This window comes from Herpailurus yagouaroundi, unplaced genomic scaffold (assembly GCF_014898765.1).
Source record: "Herpailurus yagouaroundi ecotype Mexico unplaced genomic scaffold, PumYag 219, whole genome shotgun sequence".
Classification (NCBI taxonomy): domain Eukaryota; kingdom Metazoa; phylum Chordata; class Mammalia; order Carnivora; family Felidae; genus Herpailurus; species Herpailurus yagouaroundi.
This window is the reverse complement of record NW_024412450.1, coordinates 374,196-382,593: the sequence shown is the minus strand read 5'-3', so window position 1 is coordinate 382,593 and position 8,398 is coordinate 374,196. Positions and strand designations below refer to the sequence as shown.

At 48.9% G+C, this 8,398-nt stretch overlaps 1 non-coding gene across 1 annotated transcript; it reads right to left on the bottom strand.

Annotated features, from left to right (window-relative positions):
• Positions 1 to 380: 380 nt before the first annotated feature.
• On the bottom strand, positions 381 to 462 carry TRNAS-GCU (transfer RNA serine (anticodon GCU)). Its single transcript has one exon. It is a non-coding gene; the product is annotated as a tRNA-Ser (tRNA).
• Positions 463 to 8,398: the final 7,936 nt, after the last annotated feature.

Sequence of the window (8,398 nt, the reverse complement as noted above, 5' to 3'; positions counted from 1 at the left end):
AGAAATAACATTAGTTTGAAAATGCCTTAAATAAGCCGCGAGGTCCAGTGCTACAGTGTTACTCGGCAGACAATTGTATCAGTTCCTCTTTGTTAGGCAACATGTTTCTCTGGTGCTCAATTATTCAGTCGTTTCCTTAGTGGGGAATCCTTTCTAAGCAGAACTTGTCAGGGAATGCAAATTCGGTGGGGGGCTGAAACGTGAATCCACTAACTCAATTGACCAAGTAGGTTCTAGCAGTCCTGAAAAGGCAGGGAAGGAGGGGTGGGGCGGGATTAGAGGGAACTACTCCACTGGGTGGAGAGTGAGGAATTAACTCAGCAAAAGGGAACACTTACGCATCGCTTGGGAAGGGCGACACTACCGGAAGGAAAGCCAGCCGACGAGGATGGGATTCGAACCCACGCGTGCAGAGCACAATGGATTAGCAGTCCATCGCCTTAACCACTCGGCCACCTCGTCGCACGGGAACCCAGGCTGTTCTATTTCTTCCTCCCCGCTGCACTCCAGGATTTCCCCCAATGCGTCCGGTCGCCCTTCCCTGGCTTGCTCGCCACACCCGGTCCGAGTCAAGCGTCTGAAAGGACACAGACCCCACGGCCCCGGCGCGGGGGTGGGGTGGGGGGGGTGGGGCAAACACCCGCCAGCAGGTGGAACCAGGCCTGGGCGCTGACCTACAAGGGCGAGAATGGGCTTCGGAAAGAAGCGGGCAGGCGAGAGCGTGCGGGGAGGTCCCTGCGGGAGGCGGGCGTGGGGAGGTCCGTGCGGGGAGGCCCATCCGGCTGGGCACCAGGTGCGCTCACCTGTCGCGGTCCGTCCTGCAGGGCGGGTGCAGGTGTGGCTCCGTCCCGAGCATCTCTGACTGCGGCCCCCACTTCTCATCTGCACCCCCCCGCCTCCCGCCTCCCGCACTCTTGAGGGTCTGGTGCTTACTTAGTGCAGAGCTTTGGGGGAAGATGCGCCTTTTCCGCCAAAACGTTGGCGCTTCTTGCCCTCCCCGTGCAATCTCTTAGCTCTGTTCTCGGCTGTGTTGCGGGGACTGGTTTTCTCTCCCCCGCGGTCTCCGAATTTCAGAATCCCTCCGGTCAGCACGAAACTACCACCTGGGCTACCGCATCCACGCCGCTAAATGGGACCGGCGTTCCCGTTCGTCTGCGGGGACACTCGCTCTTCAGAGAGTCAAGGGCAACCCCATTCCCACCAGCAACTTCAGAACGATTCCCAGGGGAGGGGGGAGCGTCACGGACACCACCCTCCCTCAGCTGGAGGGAATCGTGTGTGCGTTCTGATCATCCCCGTCCAGCAATGCCGGAGTAAGCAAACAGTAACTGTAGTTAAATGCAGGATGAAATGTTCTACATTTAATTCAAACTCTGAGCACCAGAGTCAAGATACCTAGAAAGGATATTTTCTTTTTTTAATTTTTTTTTCAAAGTTTATTTATTTTTGGGACAGAGAGAGACAGAGCATGAACGGGGGAGGGGCAGAGAGAGAGGGAGACACAGAACCGGAAACAGGCTCCAGGCTCCGAGCCGTCAGCCCAGAGCCCGACGCGGGGCTCGAACTCCCGGACCGCGAGATCGTGACCTGGCTGAAGTCGGACGCTTAACCGACTGCGCCACCCAGGCGCCCCTAGAAAGGATATTTTCAATTAATTAAACCTCTTGGGTTGATAATCCTAGTTTTTTTTTTTAATCATAAGGTTGTGATGAATATTAGTTAATATCAATAAAATGCTTAGAAAATTATCCTGCAAACAGTAATTGTTGTGTAAGTCTTTGATACTGTAAGTTGTTTTCGGACTAATAAATAAACTAATAATTACATGAAATTGTATTCAACAAGAAAAAGAAAACCCGGTAGGAAAAAAAAAAAAATTAAAAACCCCACCATGGGGGCGCCTGGGTGGCGCAGTCGGTTAAGCGTCCGACTTCAGCCAGGTCACGATCTCGCGGTCCGTGAGTTCGAGCCCCGCGTCGGGCTCTGGGCTGATGGCTCAGGGCCTGGAGCCTGTTTCCGAGTCTGTGTCTCCCTCTCTCTCTGCCCCTCGCCCACTCATGCTCTGTCTCTCTCTGTCCCAAAAATAAATAAACGTTGAAAAAAAATTAAAAAAAAAATAAATAAAAACCCCACCAGGTATGGTCAATGCACAGAAGACAATCAGACGGTTAATGAACATAACTGAAGTGCACCAGCTAACTTGTACATGAGGATAGGACACTTAAAACCTCATTCTCCCCCCCTACTCCCACTTCAGATTTCTGAAATACTGCCCATGCAGGTGTTAACGGGCCCAGCCACCCTGAAGGACAATTGCATAAGACCTATTAAAATTTACAAAGTTCATACCCTTCCTGAACCCAACAGTCAGCCCACTAGTAGAGAATTCTGCTAGAGAAATGCCAACACTAGTGTGAAAAAATACACACACACACATTACATACATTTTAGTGGAGGGCTACTTCTGATAGTTAAGTATTAGAGACTGCCCAATGCCTAGCAAATGGAATAATTTTATGATCAAGCATAACATTGGAGGAGTCTGTGGTCATTAATAAGAACAACACAGAGCTACATGTAGTAACTGACAAATATTTTCCCAATTACTTTTTCTTAAGGCAAATTGTAGAACCGTATGTATAGCATTTTTGTATTGTTTTGGTACTGTGTTTCATTTTAGGTGATAAAATGAGTTTAGATATTTATTATTATTTTTAAAAGGGGGTTTTATTTAATTTTTAAAAATTTACTTATTTTGACAGAGAGGACTCACAAGCACATGCATGAGCGGGGAAGGGGCAAAGAGAGAGAGAGAATCCCAAGCAGGCTCCACTGTGCCAGCACAGAGCCCCATGTGGGGCTTGAACTCATGAACTGAACCTTGAGATCATAACCTGAGCTGAAGCAAAGAGTTGGATGCTTAACCTACTGAGCCACCCAGGTGTCCCCAGATATTTATTATTTTTTAAAGTAATCTCTACACCCAACGTGGGGCTCTACCTTACGACCTGGAAATCAAGAGTCACACGGTCTACGGACTGGGCCAGCCAAGCATCCCTGGTTTAGATATTTAATATCAGTGAGGGCCATTCGGCTGCAGCATCAATTTTATCAAGGTCCCAAACTTCGACTTTCCACGTTACCCTCACAGAAGTATTTACACCTACACCTACGTATCTATTAAGCGTCACACAACAATTGTGCATTTCTTTTTAATGAGTTAGCTGAAGAGTTTTTAACATATCCCAATATTTTCAAAATTTATTTGGCATTTATTTTTTATATACTGGGCACGAACCTTTTGCCATTTCTGAAAAGTCTCTGATATGAAAATTAAAAAAAAAAAAAAGTCCTGAAGGATGTATGTCAATTGTTAACAGCTGAGTTTTTCAATGTTATTAAAGGTTTTTCAAGATTTCACTTTTTCTTTAACCATATGTTACTTAACAATTTCATCATTTTAAAGAAGGATCCACACCCAACCTAGGGCTTGAACTCACAACCCTGAGATCAAGAGCCGGATGCTCTACTGGCTGGGCCACCGAGGCACTCCAGTGATTTCATTTTAAAAGGTAAAGATAGGCGCGCCTGGGTGGCACAGTCGTTAAGCTTCCGACTTCAGCCAGGTCACGATCTCGCGGTCCGTGAGTTCGAGCCCCGCGTCAGGCTCTGGGCTGATGGCTCGGAGCCTGGAGCCTGTTTCCGATTCTGTGTCTCCCTCTCCCTCTGCCCCTCCCCCGTTCATGCTCTGCCTCTCTCTGTCCCAAAAATAAATAAACGTTGAAAAAAATTAAAAAAAAAAGGTAAAGATAAATTTAAACGAAGTATTTAAAGGCTGAAGCATGGTGAAGAGCGCCAAATGCTGCTCGGAAATGAAGACACAAAGAAATGGCCACTAGGTTTACCAACGGTCTTCATATATGATAGGAAGGAGTTTCATCTTAACATCTTACAGATCAAGCGGGTGGACGCCACTTGTAAGAGGTCGGGTCCTATGGCCGTCTTCAGGACAGTGGGAAACGGCCTTCTCACTATATTTGGGAGCACAGTGAATTGTGCTCCTGCCTGGGCTGTCTTCCCACCAGATTCCTAAACCCGTGTCTTGTTTCCCACCCAACCACGGGATCCGAGTCGGTTTTCATTTCCTCAGGGGGAGCATTTGATCTTCGGGAAGGTATTTGATCACTACCCGCTCTCAACCAGGGTCCGAGTGGGGTTTCCCCCAGGCACCCTGCGTTAACCCTGTGTCTCCGCCCTTTCCCCCCAGAACCATCCTTCAGACGGTCTCAGCTCCTCTGCGCCTGTTATTCGGGTTTTTCTCTCCTTCCCTACGTGTGTAGATAACGCTCAATCACTGAGCAGTGTGGGGACTCGCGGTTCAAGCTTGGGACGTGTGTTTGATGGTGATCCTGTTTAATTAATACTGTGTAGTTGCAGGAGGAGGAGAGACTGCCGCAAATCCACCGAAAGAACTCGCACTCCGGGCGGGATGAAATCACAGCACCTGCCGTCCACGCCTCTGTTCTCTCAACAACTATTTAACAAACGTCCTTTCTCTTCCCGTGCACAGCATACACTGTCAGGGGGAAGAGAGACGTTTAAACAAAGAACACACGTAAGTACGTGACCACAAATTGAAACGCCCAGAGTCTAAGAGACCCCCCAAAACGAACCACCAGAGTCCAGAGTCAAAGCGAAGCAGCAAGGGTCATTTATTGCAGGTTCAAACCTGGACCTCTGCGCCCCTGTTGCCGGTGACGCCAAGAGGCCCTGAGAGAGGTTTTTACACCCCTTTTATAGACAGGTACAAACAAGTCATGGGGAAATCGGGAACTTTCCACAGTTACAGAGCTGCGATTGGTTGGTGTTTAAAGTTGGACACTTAACAGTATTCGATTGGTTCCTGCCTTTAGGTCAGACCACAACAGGGGGTACGGGTATCACAATGACTGATCAGGAATACACGGATGTGCCAAGCAACAATGATTGATCAGGAGTACACGGATGTGCCAAGCAACAATGATTGATCAAGAATATACGGATGTGCCAGGCAATAATGATTGATCAGGAATACATGGGCGCGCCAAGCAATTGTACAGAAGTGGAACAAGCTGGTTAAGCTTGGTTAGGTTTCAGTTTCCCATAACTTAAGCTTTTAAGTTTCAATTTTCTCAGGCCTCTCAAAATTTTGTTGGGCGACAGGAAAAATGTACAGAGTGGCACGAGAACAATCGCATGGGGGAATTCACGTTCACTGGGAGATTAGGGAATGTGGCTCTGAACAGATACCCTTTAGGTGCGTAGGTGACATTTAGTATAAAATTAGGGCAGTGTCGGGACAGGCAGGGGCAAGTGAAGTGAGGGGTATTCCGGGCAGAGTGAGAGGTGTGTGTATGGGAGGGGGGTCGTGGTCAGGAAGCTTGGGAGAAGGCCAGTGTGAGCCAGACCCAGTAAGCAGTGGAGACAGTGGGGAAAGCGGGCCCACTGGGGACAGTGTGGCCAATTCACACAGGCAGTGACTATGTTCAGGATTTGAAATTTTATTCCAACTACAATGGGAACGTATTGAAGCCTCACAAGCAGAGGATGAATACGGTCTGTTTAATATTTCTGAAAGACCACATCCAAGATATATTTATATATCCAAGATACACCTGCAGCTGACTCAGATGCACACTGGCAGGGCCTGCAGGGCGACCACTCGGGGTTCGATGCTGAGAGCTTTCCCCTTTGAGCTCCCCTTTGAGTTCCTCCTCCCTGGGGCGCCCTCAGCCCCAGGCAAACCCTGGGCAAAGGGCAAAGAGTTTGCTGACGAATTTAGCTTTTTAGAAGACTGTAAAAATTATCAGATTTATAGCCAAAATGAGTGGTTGACTCCCTAGTCAAGATTTTAATTACCAAGGGTAAAGATTCTGGAACGTGTGTGTGTGTGTGTGTGTGTGTGTGTGTGTGTGATGTATCTAATTCACCAGGAGATCGTTTGATTCTTGGTTTGTTTTCCAGCTTTAATGACTCTGTTCTTTCTTTTTTTTTTAATGTCTATTTATTTTTGAGAGACAGAGACATGGCACGAGTGGGGGAGGGGCAGAGAGAGAGGGAGACACAGAATCTGAAGCGGGGTCCAGGCTCCAAGCTGTGAGCACAAAGCCCGAAGTGGGGGAAGTGGGGCTCGAACTCACGGACGGGGAGATCATGACCCAAACCGAAGTCAGACGCTCAACCGACTGAGCCACCCAGGCACCCCTGATTCTGTTCTTTCTTTTGACAATTTATTTAAATACTGCACAATTGTATGTGTTTAATTTATTCAAAAGAATAGGGAAAATGTTTAAGAAAACTTCCAATCTCACAAAAGCTTTGATAACCAATTTGTTTGAATCCATATTAACTGGAATAAAGACACTCTTGTATTTGTAGATGTCTTCTTAGCTAGGGTGGCAGGTTGGTCTTGAAACCTGAAGATCCAAGTACAAGCTTCTGAGAAGAAAGTGTGTTTTGACAGAAAAAGGACGCAGGCTAAATGTAAAGAGTAAATGAAGTCCAGGGAGAGGAGACTTTAAGGGGGCAATTGCAAGGTATTCAATGACAGCAGGGAAATGGAGGGAGATATCACACATCACTGTGAGCATGAACATCTAGGTGACTCTGTTCCTGAACAATATTGCAGATTATGTTCAAATTAATAAAATCAGTATTTGACATTGATCCCTTACATTTGTTTCAAAAACTTTTTAACATTTATTCATTTTTTAGAGAAAGAGTGTGAGTGAGGGAGGGGCAGAGAGAGAGGGACACACACAGAATCTGAAGCAGGCTTCAGGCTCTGAGCTGTCAGCCCAGAATCCCACTCTGGGCTCAAACTCACGAACTGTGAGATCATGACCTGAGCTGAAGTCAGAGGCTTAGCCGACTGAGCCACCCAGGTGCCCTTAACTTTCATCCTTTAAAAGGAAATGGTCCTGCCGATGATGTAAGCAAACCTCTATCTACCAACTTTGGGCAATGGAATTGTGCACCTGATTCTAGGGGAGCCTGAGTGGCTCAGTTGGTTGAACTCACGACTTCGCTCGGATTATGATCTCACATTGTGGGTTTCGGCCCCAAGTGGGGCTCTGTGCTGACAGCGTGGAGCCTGCTTTGGATTCTCCATCTCCTTCTCTGTCTCAAAAATAAGTAAACATTGAAAAAGTAAATAGGGGCACGTGGATGGCTCAGTCCGTTGAGCATCTGACTCTTGGCTTTGGCTCAGGTCATGATCTCAGGGTTTGAGCCAGTGTGGGGCTCGGTGCTGACCGCTCAGAGCCTGGAGCCTGCTTCGGATTCTGTGTCTCCCCCTCTCTCTGCTCCTCCCCCACTCACGCTTTCTCTCTCTCACAACTTTATAAATAAATAAATAAATAAATAAATAAATTTTAAAAGGCCATTCTAAGAAAATTATCACACTGATCAAAATAAAAAAGAATAAAACAAAGACATCTGAAGAAGCCACTTCCCCCCCGCCTAGACATGCTCACTAAATACGCAGTGCTGATATTTAAAAGTCCCACCTCTCTTCTCTTACACATTGGAATCTTTATGGATAAAATAAATAATGATACCTGGATTTTCCTTACAGTATAGGAGGAAAATGGTATAGACAGAGGGGGCTGGGAGGGAGAGGGCGGGAGAGGCACTTGGAGGCTTTACAGGTTTCCTGGTTTTGTTTTGTGTGTAAAAATGTCTATAATAAACGTAGGGGTGCGGCTGACCCGGTCATGAGAGCAAGCGACTCTTGATTTAGGGGCTCTGAGTTCGAGCCCCACGTTGGGGGTAGAGTTTACTAATTAAAAAAAAAAAAAAGGAAAAAAACTTTTAACATTTTCCGTAATAAAATATTCTGACCACATGGCAAAATACGCCAGATGCGGTCCCCGCACACGAGGCACTCACTAGACTCCGGAGGGGACACCGGATGAGCGAGGACACACGGACGAGCCGGGGTGGGGAAGCTTCGTCTCCCCGTTGGCGGAAATTCCCGCGCACGACCGAGCCCAGCACGTGGGACGCGGGCGCGCCGGCGCAGGTGCACGGAAGTGCTCGCCCCCCGCGGGCCGCGCCTCTGCGCCGCGACCACCAGGTGCCGCCTCAGAGCCCCAGCTCCGCGCCTTCCCGGGAAAGCGCAGAGGCCGCGGGAGCGCGAACTGCGGGCGGTGCCGCCAAACCCGCTCCCCGGGCAGGCGGGGGGGGGGGGGGGGGGCCCCCGGGGGGGGTCTCCCCGCAGGCTGCCGAAGCCCCGCACCGCCGCGTGGTGACGACCCCCCAGCACCCCTCCCTAACCCCAGGCCGCAGGGCCGCCCTCCGGGTGTGCGCCCTCCCCCGGGTCCCTCCGCGCGGCCAGGGGTGCGCCCCCCCCCCCCCC